A 17,860-nucleotide genomic window follows, 5' to 3' on the forward strand; every position below is an offset into this window, starting at 1 on the left:
TACCGCTTCAGACGTATAGCAAGCGGTATGGCACAATTGAAGAAGTGTGTCCTGGGCAACTTTATCGTGTTTAGTACGAGCTTAGCTGATGGCACTAAAAGTGTGGGCTTCACTGGAGAGGAGGATAGAGGCCGACTAACTGTGCACGTATCGCTATGGTGGCCCACAATTCGGATAGCCAATCGAAAACACTGCGCATTCTTGGACTAGAACCTCAGCCGGTGTTAGCGCGACAGTACACACGGGGTATTGCGAGAAACGTTGAGCTAGAGCCACTGTCGAACAAGTTCTTGCATGCGCACAGGCGTCTTTTGTCAAATTATGAGACGTAGTGCTGGCAGCGGGACGGTGAGAGGCGCAGAAAAGCCGGAGAAATGCTTCTGTTTAGCCATCCATCACACGGTCATCGCGTGCGCGAAGGTATAGCTGGTCTAAGCTGTTGAAGAGCAGGTTCACTTGACGTAGAGGAATCGCTAAACCTGCTATACAATGTTAACGTACAGCCGGACATCAACTTATGCGAAACGCGTGATGTGGTTATGCGGCCGGAATGACCGCAGCCGCACGCGGGACGCGTCCAGGGGCTTTGACGGGTGCGTGCCGCGTGCGGCTGCACTGTTTTCCCATATCGGCAATCTCAGTTTACAGCACTTCCAACAATGTACTCCGCTGTTGTCCCGTGGAGAACCTGTTTTCTCCCTCCGTTTTGACGGCCGACCACCGTCATCAGGACAGCACCGGCTTGGCGCAGAGGGAAGTCTCCCTCACGGGGGAAGCGAGAGCAGCGACAGGAGCTCCCCCTCTAAGGCTGCGCGGAACTCTGCGGAATCGCTTAGATCTTCTTCGGAATCCGGCCAGTGTCACGGGCGGTTTCAGCCGGACGCTCTTGTCACCTTCCGCAGCAGGCGCACGGAGATTCGTTGTGCCTTGCCGTTAGATTTCTGATTCCAGGCAGCGAAGCGAGCGCAGCAAACGCGCGCTCTCGGCACCTTCCCCAGCAAATGATCGCGGATGGCTTTGCCAAAAGAATGCAGCGCGCACAGGAAAACCCGGCCGCCATCATCGGCGCATACAAAACGTTCGCCGCCGATAACTACGATTCCGCGCCCCTACCCCAGACGGTAAGTCGGGAGTCCATCTTACGTAGCCCTCTATTTTCGAGGAATGCCTCGTTGATGTTTTGTACCTAGCTGGTATGCTCTGTGCATTAATTGCAAATATAATAAATAGCATATTAGTGCTCACGCTTTGTCGTCTCTTCCCTTTGTTCTCTCGAGCACGAACCCCTCCGCGGTTAGCGAGCGGAAACGCTGCATCCACGGTGTTGGAGTGCGGGGAGCCGTAAGGCTGTCCCCCCCATATTTCCACAATTGCAGCCCAACGTGTGGCAAGCTCTGGGACGATGGACGACAGTTAGTTCGTTTCGTTGAATGTCCGCCCGGATTTGGAACTGCATTAGGCCTGACCCGAATTCAGAGTGCTAGCAAGACTAAGATACTCTCGACAGCGAAATGAGCGTAATAGCAGCATGAGACAATTGCCGTGCAGGCTACGCTTTTGATGAGCTCTTAACAGGTACACCTTTGGAAGGTGAACCCAGGAGGTCCACAAATGGAGAGTGAAATCAAGCTGTCCACGGAGAACCGCTAGCCAGAAGCGAGTGAATGCGGAAGCCTGAAGGGTGGCGCGATCTTTTTTTGTATATAGTTGTAAATATTAGCTGTTCTGTCTCTTTGGGCCTGGGAACCGGGTGCCGTAATCAACTGATTTGCACTGTAGCCGTGATTGCAAGAAAAGCACCGGGGCGCTCCTACACTGCGGGAAGCGGTGGGAGTCGTTTCGCTCTGAAGTTGCTGGTATAGCAGCGAACGAGTAGGGTATCTTGGCAGAAACGTATCTCCTCGTGGGGTTGCGTTCTATTGGCTTTGGCCTTTTGTTCGCACCGGCAAGTGCCTGAGCGAGTTGGCCTAAGGCTCTTAGGGAGCTGTCTGTCGCTTTTGGGAGGACATAGTCGTACCGTGCCACAAGCACGCACACACGGGTTTGCTTGTTTTATATTTAACCTCGCTAGAGCCGAGAGGTCTCGCTTAACTACAGAAAACTGACTTGGCTTGAATGAACTTTATTTTTTTTCGGCTGCGAAGCGAATTGATAATTCGCGGAACCAGAAACGCTAACACAGTTAAAGTGAGCTTAACATCACCGTGCCAGAAAGCGAACCGCGAATGTGCTTCGACCGAAGAGAGCCAGCTACGTTCAAATGAACCGAGCGTTTGGGCGATGCCGGATAGGATTGTTTGGCACTCGCATTGCTCCGCATTTTACCAAGTGGTCAGTTTGCTTGGTCTCCATTGTTTTTTATTCAAACTTTTGGAGATCATAGGAGCGATATGCTTCAGCAGATTGGAGAGCTGGGCGACCCTTTACATGATTTCACAAAAAAAAAACCAGCCCAAAGGACGGAGACAGAGAGAGAGCGATATGCAGAGTTCTAGAGAAGCCACCCCGGCCTTCTGTCCATTGTATGGGTCCCTGCCTCCTGCCTTGCGGCCGTAGGTCGTCGTAAGCTGCGGAGAGCCTGGCGAGCTGTTTGCAGAGGCTACGAGAGGGGAGGGGGGCAACCTCCTTACCTTAGAACAAAGGCGCGTCGGTGCGAACAACGCCCTCCAGGCAAGCTAATTTTGGTGCCTGCCGCGGGACAAGGACAGGTTGCCGGTGACCTTGCTGCTCACGGAATGACCGGCAGAGAATTAAGGGGGCGGAAACGAAGGCAGGCTAACATGCGTTAGCACTATATTTAACCGCGTTCACATGAATACGACGTTGACGCGTCGCAATTCCTTGGGTATCTCGTTGCGGCTACACAAGTGTTTACATGTACCGCTTCAAGTCAAGTAAGAAAGTGCTTCTCGCCCGGAGCCGGGGTCGCCGCCCCCATCCTAGTTTGTTGGTTTTCCGTCTGAAGGGGTATTGTGCAGCCACCCCTGACAGGAGGAGGGGCGTGCCCCAAACGTGTTTTAAATTCACCGCGGAAGCCGACTTGGCGTTATCGATGTACCCCTGCCTTGCGGATAGGGCCAGGAGCTCTCCTGGGGATATTCCTTGTTTAAACAGGATACGCTGTTGACACATTTATGTACACGCGGCTTCTTAGGCGCCTCGTATGGTGTGCACTTTCGTTCTTTCTGCTCAATAATGCTCCCACCCTCAAATACTGACAAATAAATGCAGCAGAATTCTGAACTTTTAGATCTATATGTAATTATGCGTAACGAAAAATCACAGTCAACTTCGCAGCGATGATATTTTTCGACTCAATTGTCTGGATTAGAAATTTGTGCGCAAAAACCAAACGCTGCCAAAAGAAACAGTGCTCACTACGTTGTCTCGTCCCAGCCTTAAATATATAGTCATAAAATATGATAGCATGCGTGTTACGACCTGGAGCCAACCATGGTTCATTTTAAAGTTTCAAGTTGCTGTCGGCGCCCCATACCGCAGCTTATGGATTAATTTTCTGTTCCCACATTGCTAACTTATTCGCGCTTACTTATTCACAGCCTGAGAAGATATGAAATATGCTTTTAGCTCCCACTCTCGGCAAAGACAGAGACGAACATTGTCGCGATGAAGTGCCTCACCCATACAATCTCACTCTGTAAAAAAAGAAACAAACAAGCTATTTCTACGTTACTGAACTTTAACTAGGTCACAAACATATGCATGGCGCATTTGGATGGTAGAGACGATGTGATTAAAGCGGAATTTAGATTTTATTGCAAATAAACAACAGCAGAAGTGAAAACATTCAGGGGGGCACTTTGTTGACCTAAATTGCGGTGAGGCAAAAGCCTTTAGCGCGGTTTTGCTGCTTCTGTGACTGATGTGTGGTTAAGGTGTTAATTAAGCACACAATTGTTTGTGAATCTAAATGCTGGAGACAACGGAGAGCGTTTGGGAGGCATCCGTCCAATTCGACGCCTTTCCGCAAACATTCTTCATTGTCCTAGACAAGGAGAACTGGATATACGTTGGTAAAAAGTAACTTACGCGTTAGCACGCTCGGCTGCGGAACGGAAAGATGGTGGTTCGAATTCGAACGTGCACAAAGAATTGTTTTCTTATCGTGTTGCTGAAGAGTGTGACAACGGACGGACAGGCTCCTGGCCGCGAGTGTGAGTCGTTAAATGATTCCACCTTAAAACTTGCTCCTCATTTACTGGTCGGAAGCAGGAAACGAGAGAATAAAGATATATATCTGATATTAAAGAAGAATAAAAAGAAAATTCTAGCTTTCTTAATTCTGTAAAAGTCTATTTTACTCTAATCTATTTTATTTTCAAAATCTATTTTAATGTGTTTTTCGGTATTCTTTACAGATGACTCGAGCATAGGCTTTTCATTACAAAAATCGCCTTCATTAAAGAAAATATTGGAAGTTGTTACTAATACCAATACTACTTTTTCTTTGATTTGTTTTGGGAGCGAAGCTTTAAAACCGATGAGTCCGAATTGGCACAATTCTTTGTAGCCCGTCGCGTCATTTTGAGCTAGCCCAGACACGCACGGGCGGGCCACATGACCATGGTTCAGTACGACCTGTCAACCTTATTACGTATAAAAGCTACAGCGTCTTTCACCCTATCAGCGAATGAATATATTGATTAATGGTGTTGCTTTGACGTGCATTATTCAACTTTGGTTGGCGGATTTATCATTACGAAACACTCGAAGAGCACTTATTGTGCATGCTAAGTTCAGTTATTTTTTTGCATTTATCATATTTTCCTAGTAACACTTTCACCTTAGCTTGAATCAAAAAAGGCGCACGGCCGCGCAAGTTACTCTACTTGGCGAAACCAATAAAAAAGCTACACGTCTTCTGCTTCCAAGGTGCGTGGCGCCGAACATAAGGCCGCTGTTCACTCTTGCATTTACTGTTGCACTCAGGCAACAGTTACATCTTAGCGACATCGTTTCTTAGCCTCTTATAGCCTTGCCAACTGCCTACGACGCATTCTCTAAGCATTCCGGTGTCCTGTCACTCGTTTTACCCCTCTCCGTCTCCAAGCCACCTTTCTGTCCCGGCCGAGCCCTTATCTCGCAACAGCGCTGGGCGCTATTTTTTTTCTTTGTGATATTACCTACTAAGCTTCTCCAATGTATTTTCTTCTCAAGCCCCCCTTCGCGTCGCTCTACTCAAACAGCCTCTCTGGATTTTCCTCTCGCCCTTTTTTCAGGTCCTTTCTCTTGCTAAACAAACTCTCCGAAAAATATAGTGAACCTGTCCCCTCGTTTTCTCCTCCGCTCTCTCACACTCCCTCAAAGGGTAGGGCCGGGATGGCCTTTGGCTGGCAAGGTGGCCAAAAGCAACACAATCAGCGCCCGGAGGAAGCGTGCACGGTCATGCTGACGTCGTTCGTCGTCTGCGCATGCGAAAATCCACATCAAATGCGTTATGAGAGCTCTCATGTAATTCAGTACGATTTATTCCAGTCTTTGATATGCTCTGCTTTCCCTTACTTCGAAGCAGCACGGAATCGCTATTATTCGCAAAGGTGTGTGCAGTTCGGTGACGCGTGACTTCTCATTGATCAAAATACGTGCGCTATGGTCGGGTCACCGTGCGCGTAGTAAATTACGTTTTCTTAGAAGCAACCGACTGCATCAAAATCGGACTTCTTAAGTCTTTTTAACGCGTAATTGAAGCGTTCAGCAGAGTTACACATCGTGTTTCTTTAGATACTGTGCACCTCCAATTTTCAGGAACCATTCCACACGTTTTTAAGCAACCATCAATGAGACCGTGACGGATTTATTATGCAAGACAAAACTACTGGAAATATGCGATAAAAATACTGCGCTCGTAATGTTCAATTTCATCAGAGTTTTTACCAAGGTTTTCTGTGAATATTCTCGGGGGCTTTATACCATATTGCCGCGCCTTTAAGATGTGATGACAAGGAAGTAATTATCGGCATTGCGAGCTGGATTTATTGATTGCTAGTGAAGATTGATAGCGAGGACGCTTTTCGAATTCTAGAAATTACTTCTCTGGTCTGCCGTTACCACCCACAATCTAGCGCACGTAATGAGCATGCGTCACAATTATTTCAATATACAGGTAAAGCCATGTTTCACTTTACTACAAGTTCGAAAAAGAGCAGTTCTTCCGGTAGAGAACGCTCCACTAAAATTTAACAGTTATTATGCTCTGGTCTGCGTAGCGAAGTGCAAAACACAGAACACTCACCTTGAGTCGTGCTACCTGTGGAAGGAAAAAGGGGATGCGCTTTTAGTGCAATCGGTAATATAAAAATTCAAAAAAGTCCCTTATTAGAATCGCAGTTGCGGTCAGCCTATACCACGAGCCCTGTGCCATCATTTTTTATGCTTGCATTTGGACTGCTTGTAAAATTGTGCACCTGCCGTCGTGCAATGCAAATTCAAGTTTTCTTTTTTCTTTTTTTATTCAAGACAACAGTACATCATTGTCTTTTGGAACGTGACTAAATACAGGAAACTGCCTGACGCGGTCATACCGCCCTGTGGCAATCAGCGGTTGACACTTAAGTGCAGGTAAAGAAGAAAAAAAAAGCGACACTGTTTGCAAACGAATGCGAAACAAAATAAACATGTTTTACAGAGCACTCCCGAAGGAAAACGAAATATAAAGCCGCTTTTTTCACATATCTGAAGTCTCTACAGGTTTAAATACGAAAAAGTTTAATTATATAGTTCTACTAGCCACGCATGGTTGAAAAAATTAATCCATTATACACAAAACATAAACATAAAAGGCACAAAATACTTAAACATGACAAACTGTCGACTTGAAAAAAAAATGTTAAAAGAGGTTCAGAACGCTACTCTTCCTTCAAAAACATATTCTTCAGTATTTTCTTAACTTGGTTTAGAGAACTAACATTTGTTAATACATCTCTAGTCATTGGATAGTGGTTTATCAGGCCTGGTATCCGGCAGCTTAATCTTTGTAGCCGTAGTTCGCGCTCGGGGCTTGATTATAACATCCTTGCTTAAGTCGTATAAACTCCTCTTTTCAAGATACCTTGATTCAAATGTCTTTTCATCGGACCGGTATTGATGAAAAACTTCAAGTGTTAATTTGTAATTGTGGTGCCTGCGTATTTCAAGAATCGCGTACGATTTGAAAAAAGGTGCGCAACTATCCGTCAGCTCTAAGTTATATACCTATAGCTCGTATTGCTCTTTTTTGAATTGATATTAGGGAATCTAAATTTGTTTTAATTTTTTAATTGTCTTTGTCACACGAGTGAGTAATAGCAAAGGCGTGAGTGCATAAAAGAATAGTATATCTGCCGTTTGATGCTAACTGGAAGATAACACCTTACTCAATTTGAGATTCCGAGAGCGCGAGAGAGATCAATTCTAAGTGCGTCAATATGCGCGTTCCATAAGATATATTGCTGGAAAATAATACCTAGGAATCTGGTAGTCGAAGACTGATTTATGTCCATACCTTTAAACTTTAAAGATGGAAATGTATGCATTGTAGTGCCTTTAGAGTGCTATAGTGGTTCTTATAGTAAATCTTCATTCCGCCGTCATGCAATTTTGTAGCTAACTTTTCGACGATCAGTGACCGCTTGTAGCCTGAAAGTTTTAGCCGTGGTAGAAACAAAAGACATCTGTACTTTTTGAAAGTAAACTGTTCAAATTTAATATTATTTTCCTGCCCTTGGTGCCCTGACAGTATGATCACTGCTGGAAACGATCTTAAATATGATGCGGCCTCATCACTGCGCACTGCTAGCTAGAGCAATAATGCACATGAAACCAGAATGCATCGTGTCGATGGCAGCTTAAGTTGCCTCCGTCTTTCGGAAACTTCGTCTGATTTGTCACCGTGAAATTCTTACTATCAGGCAGTTTCATTTCGGTCGACCTTATTTCACCAACTAGATTGTCTTCTCTCACTGCAGTGCTTGCTGTGGATTAAAATCGTGTCGTTTATTTTCAGCAGGCAAAATTTTGGATCCCTTTTTATCAGCAGTGCAACGAAGCTCGAACTACAAGTGGCAGCTATCAAGCATAATGGCGAAAAAGCATATTCCTGGGAACGCCCCGAGTGCACAATACCTACGACACTTGGACAAAGGCAGGTACGTTTCCTTACTTGAGCCACAAGGAAACGGCGGCCGTACCCAGTGCCATCCGTGGCGCAATCCCGATGCGACTAAGGGGCAGCAGTTTCGAGCTGGTCATTTAACTAAACTTCAAGCAACCGCAGAATGTAGGTGTGGTTTCGGGTAGCAAAACAGAGATAGCCAAGCGCAATCGCGCCTTTCTAAACAGCAGTGATAAACTATGATATATCATTGAGAAAATGGACCAATGATAACTACCAGCATGCAGAAGAAAAAACTAGTTTCAGAGTGGCAACGCTTGTGTCCTTTTAAAAGCTAATATTGTGATCAGTTTACTTCTGTATGCCCCTGTAGCGTGGACATTTTATGAATAGCGTGCTGAACACAACTTAGCCACGCATTTGTCTCCAGCTGGAGTTTTTATCGCAATCACACTCAGAGGAGCCTCGTACACCGGAGAGCTACTGAAAGTTGCCCGTGAGTAGAGAACTTGCTTACCTCCTGCGACATTGTCCACTGGAACAAAGAAGAAAACATATGAATGAATTACTGAAAAGACCAAAAACTTTCTTCGGCACAAGAAGCATTGTCTACTACAAGCGAAAATTCATTCAGTGACCCAAATTAAAAGTTTCAACTTAAGCGGCAACGTTCTACAGAGAGCTTCCGCGTCGCCAGGCTATCAGGCTTCCATACTTGTAGCTGTTCGTAGCAATTCGTCAAACTAGATATGTTTCAGTATACGCAAAAACTGCTTATTTGACTCTTATAAGCCGAGAGCAATTCGTCATTTGCAGGCAGTCTGTTTTATTGCCCTGAGCCCTCGCTTCCCTCTTGCCTCGGTTCAGTTGGGGGGCGGGGGTGCATGTGTTTAGGGATGTGTAGGACTATTTAGGCGAATCTGATGTCGTCCTTTCTGATTATTCTTGTTGCTGTCAGGATAAACTAGACGGTTGAGTAAAACCCTGCCCGTAGTCGCATGTGGAAGTAGTTTTTTATCCGCAATTTGAACTGTTTCCTAATGCTCTAGGTATAAATTGGAGACTCCAAGGTGCATTAATTTACGCATAGATGTTCTCAGAGGTAGACCCAGCGCCGCCTTACGCGCCTTCTGCATCATAGCCTCTACCTGCTCCACCTCTTGAGATGTAGGCTGTACGCGGCTCTACTGAAAACTAGAGCTCGTATTTTTCTCCAAAACACAAGTAAATTTTGTCACTTGTTTGAATAACTCGACTCAATAAAATATAAAATACACTGACTGAATATAGGCAGTAGTCAACAAATTTGTTGAAGCTGAATGCACTTCTTGCGCCCCCCAAAATTTTTTTCACCACAGCTAAAGTTAGCTCCGCACCTGCCAAAACAAACCGCGTATGGCCTAAATACTGGTTATCATTATATTAAGGGTGATATTTTATGCGATTAAAGGCATACTTTGGCCTAGTTGTGAACTATTATGCATGAACAAAACGACAGCACATGCCATCTTTGCGCTGCTAACCCGCAATGAATGCCCGAAGTGAAGCACCGGCTGCTAAAGCAGGGGAGGTGCTGCACCTAGGATTGTCTGCGGTGTACTGCCTTCCGAAGTCTGGTGCTAAATTCTTAAATCAAAATCTGGGGGCGATGTCTTAGCAAATCAATTTTTGAAGAGCCACCTCCACTTCTTTGTTCCTGCAAGGTACTTTTTCCCTGCTATTCAGATAACTAGGATATATTGAAGGCCGCAAATATCAATAAAATATGCCACTGCGTAGGCCATTTTTTGATAGCCTGCTTGATCTTGCCATCACAGCACGTATTCGTGTGGCGTGATTGGCGAATTTTTAGTTTCGTATCCTTTTCTCTTGCATTCTTTCACTCAGGGCAGGCACAGAAGTACGCGCAATGGTTCCGCTCATTCTCCATTATAGATATGCTTTTCTCGTATTTTTTTTTACAGAAAGCGCTCAAACTGAACGCTCTTGATGTCTTACGAGTTCTCCATGTCTATTTTCATAACATAAATGTGAACGAGACGCCTGTCATTGGTCTTTTACTAAAGGCTGCCCACTGAGCATCTTAGGTCTAATGCAGACGCGTCGTTTTCTCCGAGACAATTTCAGCAGGATAGCAAGACGGGCGAGTTGGTGACACATATTTAAAAATAACAGCGCGGAAAACGGGGACTAGAGGGTAGAAAATCACAGAACAAGCGCTCATCCTGTGTTTTTCTGCCCTCTAGTCTCCGTTTTCCGCGCTGATATTTTTTTTATATTTCAGCAGTCCCTGGAGGCATTGCATCAATAGCACGACACGAGTAACATTTTCGCAGCTGTCCATAATGCCTCTGGATTGCAAAACCACTCAAAATAAAACATAAATACGGATACAAAGCACCCTTCTCTATCAATATTACTATGCGTTTTCTGTTAAGCACTTTTACAATCCTGTAATCGCAACCAGATAGCCCAAACTGTGCTGCTGCCGAGGTGCGCCCAGAAAAGAGCTGCTTGTGATTTGTGCATTGCACTCTTCTAGTTCCCTCATTTGTATTTAGCGTAGTATACTATGGCAAACGACACACCTTGTGATCTTTAATCTGAAAAGGCTGACTAGCGTCTACAGGTGGTCCCAGGCCAAATATCTTCTGTTTGGACTGGTTCATGCGTCAAATTTCCACCTGGTTATATGCCTGAGCATCATCATGCGTCTTGAGTGAAAAGCAGTGCACTAAGAGAAGTTCTGACAGTCGACAGTCAGCCCCCAACAGTGACAGGAAAATATCCTCTATTCACTTTTCCTTATTTCATCTTGAAATCTCTCAATCAGGGTAATGCACCAGGCTCCATGGATACTTTTTTTTCAGGCCTCCTCTGCGGACACAGTTCTCTCTCAAAACAGCTATCGCATAGTTGTGAAATTATGACCGGATTAAACATATTTCTGCTTCCATAACTCGAAAAAGAGTGCTTCGAAAATTTGCACTAGGAGACTGTTCCCTCCGCAATGCGCCATCATTGCGCAGTCATGTTGTGTTCCTCTGGGGCCAAGCTCTAAATTTCTTGCACTCGGATTGCCACTGAGTAAGCTATATTTCAGCCTGTTTGTAACTTAGTTGTGAGCGTTCTTTTATGATTGCAAACCAAGCAGCACAGCTAATCGGCCCAATATTGGGAACGTATCGGCAGAGGCGGGTCCTACAAAGAACCAGAGTGATATCATTCAGTTACAATGCTCCGCCGATTACCTGTACTGCTTGGGAAGAGAATGTGCATCTAAAGCTCAAATTTTACCAGCTGGATGTAAACAAGTTATCGTTCGCAAATCAAATGGACACCCTGAGCACTTACTGGTGGACATTTCCGACATCTGACTCATTTCTGAAAAAAAAATGAAGAACATAATCAGCACTCATACGAAATGTTCACGGGTACCAATACTCCTAATGCAATATTGGTGATGGGCACAGTTTACAATACAAGTGAACCTTGGAGCAGTATTCCCTTGTAGTTTCTTCACGCGTTTGCTAGTTTTAAAGGTTAATTTTTGAGTGTGATCTTTCAACGCATTTTTGATGTTTACGTCTGCACAGCCTGCCCGCTTCAGTTCGCCGAAATAAAACGCACTTTACGAACTCGGCCGATATCGCTTTCATGCACTTTCTGAAACAAATCTAACAATACATATCAGATGGCACTGTTGTAAACCTGTTCGCGAGGAAAATTAAAGGGTTTTCGGGCACGACGCACTTATAGTTGTTGCATGGTTCCCAGCTGCTCCAGTGCCCTTACGTATTTCCCGTGACGTTTCACGCTACGACCAAGGGAGCATGCAATATTTATCAATGCTGCAATGCACCTTTTTTTTTTGTTTGGGTAACCTGCGCACTTTTCCGAAATGTTTTCGTGTACGCACTCGGAATAATCTATGCATCTTTCGCATACATTTAGTACCAACAAGCAAAAGATGCAGACATCACGCATTGTTGTCACTGCAACATCACCTCATTGGAATACCCTTAGAGGAAAATACTTCAGAGCTCAGCAGCACAGAACCAAGATATACAGTTCGACTCTGTTTTCCTACAGTTAGAGGTAGCAGCATCCATCGTGAAAATTTTATCTGCACAATTCCAGCAAATGCAAAATGGTCAAGCATGCAGCCAAAGAAATAGGGAAAAATTAATCTGTAGGGGCTTCAGCTAAGTTGTGCGAAGCGTTCAAAAACGGCAACACGCTTTACACAGATGCCAATGACGCTTGGTCAGTAAGAGCTCAATCTGACCGGTCAGCGTATATCATTTTGCATGGGCTTTGATATTTACTGAGAAAAATTTCCAAAAATTTTATATCTTAACTTCAAAATTGATTAATCAATTTCCATTTATAAAAAGTCCACGTATTTTGAATTCCGGATGTTTTCTCCGAAACACATTTAGCATGGTTACTGTTTCGAACAGAAAATAAATCCTGCAAGATTTAAAAATTGTCAAGACTACATAACTCACATCGCAGATCTCAGATATATCTAGATTAGGCAAACTGATTTTCAAAAGCCGTAATGAGTAAACCGGCCAGTTTTCACAGATATTATGTGGCGATGGACAAGGGGGCCTCTATTGATGAAGTAATCATGCAATAAATTGGGCGCGAATACATGTTGAGACAATCCTTGCAGTGGCGTAGATGGCGACGGCACTGTCACGCTCTTTGTGTAGCACAACGATTCTAGCCACAGGAAATGGCAGCGCTTTTTACGGCGTCATTAGATGAAAATTGTTTTACTGAAGTTGCCTGATACAAAGTTATATAACTCGTCCTGAATAAGTTTCAAGCAGCCAGCATTGCAAAACATTGTTTGTCTGCTTAAGAGGACCGCCCACAACTCTGTATAGTGCGTTTGGGTTTATGGGAGCTTAGCGTTCAAAAGCGACTCAGGCTATGAGGGACGCCGTAGTGAAGAGCTCCGGAAATTTCGACCGCCTGGGGTTCTTTTACGTGCACTGCCATCGCACAGTACACGGGCCTTTAGAATCGCGCCTCCATCGAAATGGCTGCGGCACGGGTCATTATATTTTTATTGCTTTGGACAGGCTAGCTGAAAAACTAGTTATATAACCGTCATGCCGTTATAGAACCCTAACGTGATTCTTAACGTTGTTAGGCTGCACCAGTGCTACGATAGACTCATGAGTAGAGGACTCTGCATTATTGCGAGTTGCACAAAAGATCCTCGCAGTATTTATGAACACGGTGCGTCCACAGTGGTGCGTCGGACAGTGGAGCGCTGAGCGTGCCAGCCCAGCGTTCCATGTGTGCGTGTGCGAAGGGTGTGTGCAAGGCGACGGCGACAAAGAGCATGGCGAGAACGAGGAGCGGAGAGATGGCGTATCCGAAAACCGAGTTGTAAAGGAAGGCAGCGCAGCAGAGCTCGGGTCATTCAAGCGTGGAGGTGGCAGCCGTCGGACGTTGGGTCCGTTCTGCCGTGACCTTCTTTGGATCACCGACGAAAGCCTACTGCGCCCCTTGCAAGTGTGGAGGTGGCAGGCGATGGACTGAGGGTCGGTGCTGTTGAAAGTCATTCTTGGACAGCTTGATTTAAGCTTCCGGCGTTTCGTGACGCTGTCGACGGGACTTGGCTACGTTTTCCCTGCCGCTGCCAAGTTCTTCGGGCTCTTCACGAGAGACTACCGGCGTCTCCCTGTGATCCTCGCGACTCCTAATACCACCTGGCTCACTTCCTTCGCTTCCTTCGACGCAGCACCAGCGAAGCGTCGCACTACAACCACCTGCGTTCCGTCCGGTCTACAAGGCATCCCCCGCTTCACCTGGGACTCACAGTACCTGGTGAAAATTTTCCTTTTATTCTGTAGAGTTGTAGGCGTGTTGAGTGTGTGTTTTTTTTTCGTTTCTTATTGGCCTCTTTTGCTTTAAATTATAAATACAGCTTCGTTTTGTTCCCTCTGAATTCTTTGCTCTCTTTTTCTAACCAGTACGCGATAACGTTCCCTTCGGGAACTCGGGGACGCGCAACCAATTCGCGACAATTGGCGTCCGCGCGACAGGATGAAGCCGTGGTCTTTTTTCCCCTTTCATGGGTCCGTAAAAAGAAACGATGAGCATGCTAAAGGAACTAATTGAATTAGGTAAAGAGTTTGGCTAAAAGACGACCAGCTGCGCACGTGGGTGCCTGCCGAAGAAGAGAAGGAACGCGCAGCACGTGCAGCCGAACGCGAGGCTCAACGCGAGCATGAGGAGCGCAGAGCACAAGCCGAACGCGAGCTTGCCAAGGCCCAAGCAGAGGCCGAACGCAAGCATGCCAAGGCCCAAGCATAAGCCGAACGCGAGCATGTAAAGTCGCTAGCAGAGGCTGAGGAGCGTAGACTGCTGCTTCAATTAAGGATCGTTGAAGCTGGTGGGGGTAATTGAGAACCCGCACCGGGCCCTCAGTTACGGGTTAGCCCACACAAACTGATCCCGCCTTTCGACGATCGCAGGGATGACTTAGATGCACACCTCAAAAGTTTTGAGCGTATCGCAGAAGGGCACAGCTGCCTGAATGTAAAATGGGCTACAGCTCTCAGTATGACTTTGGAAAGGCTCTACGTGTGTTCCGTGGATTTTCTCCAACAGATTCAATAGATTATGATAAGGCAAAACTAGCCCTGCTCCAAAATTTTTTGTTCTCAGCAGAGCGTTACCGCGAACGGTTTCGTGAAAGTAAGCCGCTTGATAGAGAAACAGGCAAGCAATACGCAGCATGCTCGCTAAGTCTTTTTGATCGATGGGTCGAGATGTCGGGAACGGCCACAACGTACAATCATTTGCGTGACTTGGTGGTGGCCGAACAGACCATGAGGAACTGTCATAGCCGTCCGGCGAATTTTCTTCGAGAAAGAGAGTGCAAGACGCTGAACAAAATGGCTGAAGCAGCAGACAACTTTCTAGATGCCCAGCGGCAAAGAAGCTTGTTGTCGTTGAAAGAAGCGTTCAAGGTGGGCATTCCGAGAGAGTAGGACGTACCATCGAGTAGACAGTCAGGAAGATGCCTCATTTGTTACCAACCTGGACATAAGGCTGCCGACTCTCGCTCTAAGCCAAAACAGCTTCATGCGTTTATTGTCGGAAAACAGGGCATGATGAAAGTTCCTGCTCAAGAAAGCATGAAAACCAGAAGCAGTCGTCCGTTTCTGTTCAGACAGAGTGTGTTGCGCCTGAAACGGTGTCGACAACAGCAGATAGGCATGAACCAGCTGAAGATAAGGTGGTGGTCGGACTTGTCCGAAAAAAGCATGCAGGCGCCCAACATGCCTGTACTAGAGGGAGAGCTCCGAGGCCTGCCCGTACGTGTTTCACGGGGCACGAGGGAGCAATACAGTGGTTGTGCGGAAAGCCCTAGTTCCTGACTCAGCTCTCACTGCCTCGACATCTAAGGTGTTTCCTATTGAGCACAGTAGTCTGGAAGTTCCCGAGGCAGAATTCTATATCTCTTCTCCTTATTTCACTGCCACGGCCATGGTGAAGTGCATGGAGGCACCGTTGTACAATGTCATAATTGAAACTATACCGGAGGCCCTTGGGCCGTCAAATCCAGACATTAATTGGAAGAAATCGGAGGGCGTTGCTAAACTATTGCCAGACCTAATCAATGACGAGCTCGCCAGTGAAAATGGCTAAGGAAAGGGCCCAAAAGTGGTGTTGGTCGGAAAGGAAATTTCTGAATGAAGGAGGGAAGATACTGCTTTAAGCGTTGGTCCCAAGACATTCACCAAGGAAACGCTAGAAAAAGAGCAAAGAGACGATGAGTCATTGAAGGCGTGTTGGGTGAGAGTAGGAAAGGTGGTCCATAGCAAGCACGGTACTTTGCACTCGTATTCTGTCGAAAAGTTTTAGCGGTACCCCCTCTATCATCTCGCCTCTGCTAGATACGTTCGACAGGCAGTACTTCTAAACTCTTGTAGATCACAGGTGTTAAGGCTTGCCCACGACCGCCCGTTGGCAGGGCATCAGGGCATTAAGAAGAGTACAGGCAGAGTTCTGGAGGGATTTCTAATAATAGGCAAACATATCTCTGTCCCCAGACTAACGAATGAACTCTTTTCTTCCATAAACGATGTAAACATAACGTTACCGTAATATAGGTCTTTAGCGCGGATCACAAAACATTTTTTCGAGTTGGCAATGCGAACATCCCGGACTCGTCCATTTCGTCCCTTGAGCGCACGGCAGCTTTTGTGCTGTCATTTCACGCAGATATCAGAAAAAATAGTTCATAACTGTAGTGTTTCTCTAGAGCACTGAAAGCGATTTACTGCGCCTTAGCGTTTCGCCTCCATAAAAACGCAACCGCGGCGGCTGCGTTTTTATGGAGGCAAAACGCTAAGGCGCCCGTGTGCTGGGCGATGTCAGTGCACGTTAAAGATCCCCAGGTGGTCGAAATTGTTCCGGAGCCCTCCACTACGGTACCTCTTAATTCCTTTATTCTTTTACTTCCTCTTTTGTCCCTTCCCTTAAGGCGCGGTTCGAGTGTCCAACGATATATGAGAAAGATAGCGCGCCATTTTTTCCTCACAAACCAATTTTTATTATTAATAATAATATTGTCAGCGCAGAATGAACTACGACTACGTATTGACGCAGCAAAAACAACAACGTATATGAAGCTGCAATAACATGGATCAATCCGTGTAAACTTTCTAACTTCAAAACAGGCAGACTGCACCACGTGCGAATAGTATTTTACCTTCCTCTTAAAAGCTATGCCTTGGAACTATAAACATTGAGAGCAAGAAGGGCTGCACAGGCGCTCTAACATTACGGACGCAGTAATGTTCAATTACATTTCGCAAAACGCAAATGACTAAGTTTGCACAATGCATGCTACAATACTCTTTATTTTACTTGGCACCATTAGTTAACACGCATAAAATATAAAAATTATTTGTTGATTGCCATAATAGAATGCAAAACAATAGTTTATTATTTTACAGATTTAGCGTGTGGCGACCCACAACCTAACCGTGCTTCATTTTAGCAAGTTTTACCATCTTTTGCCATGTTTACCATGAAGCTGAGAGTTCGTTATTGGCAGCATTCGAGTGGTGAGGAAGTTGTTTGGGGACACAAGAATACAGTACTGTACTACCTGAAAACAAAGGTGCCGGTGCGTCGCTGTATCAGCCCGCTGGCTTTCATGCCTTCAACGTATCTTTCAGTCTGGCAGTTTGCTGCTGGATGGCGGTTAGTAGACGCGTCTGCCGCGATGCCGTTTAAGTTCAAAAACTCACTGATCTCGGCCGACATAAAGCCAGCGCAGCTAACAGAGACCGTGTTCCATGGTATTCTAAACGTAGCGTATAATGCTCTAAGAGCCTTAATGAGGGCAGCTGACACTGTCTAGCCCATCTGCTGGACCTCGAGCCATTTTATGTAGGCGTTAAAAAAAAAGAAAATGTGCATCCTTCCATCAAGCGCGCAAAAAAGGACAACGTTGTGCCAAGACTCGCAGGCCTTGTCCGACTGCAGAGCTGAGCCCTTTGAGGACCTTTGTGGTTGCTGTGGAGAGGTTTGCATTTATGAGTTTTTCCTTCAGTACCACTGTCGATTCTAGGCCAGCACATAAAACTTCTACAGCCAAGCATCACCTCTATATGGCCTCTGCTAACTGCATGAAGCAGCGGCATGCCTTGTGCGCGTAGTGCTGGTGGAATCAAAACACCAGACCCGCAGTTGTTGCAACCAGAGTGC

The 17,860-nt window shown here is 45.8% G+C and overlaps 1 long non-coding RNA gene across 1 annotated transcript in view; it reads right to left on the bottom strand.

The window, feature by feature from the left end:
* Nucleotides 1–8,624: 8,624 nt before the first annotated feature.
* Nucleotides 8,625–17,860, bottom strand: part of LOC144135086 (uncharacterized) — a 60,700-nt gene continuing 51,464 nt past the window's right edge. The window contains exons 2-3 of the long non-coding RNA XR_013315369.1: nucleotides 11,465–11,494; nucleotides 8,625–8,645 (exon numbers count right to left, since the gene is read on the bottom strand). This is a non-coding gene — a long non-coding RNA (uncharacterized LOC144135086). The remainder of the gene's footprint in view (nucleotides 8,646–11,464; nucleotides 11,495–17,860) is intronic.

The sequence above is a fragment of the Amblyomma americanum genome, chromosome 5 (genome assembly GCF_052857255.1).
Source record: "Amblyomma americanum isolate KBUSLIRL-KWMA chromosome 5, ASM5285725v1, whole genome shotgun sequence".
Taxonomy (NCBI): domain Eukaryota; kingdom Metazoa; phylum Arthropoda; class Arachnida; order Ixodida; family Ixodidae; genus Amblyomma; species Amblyomma americanum.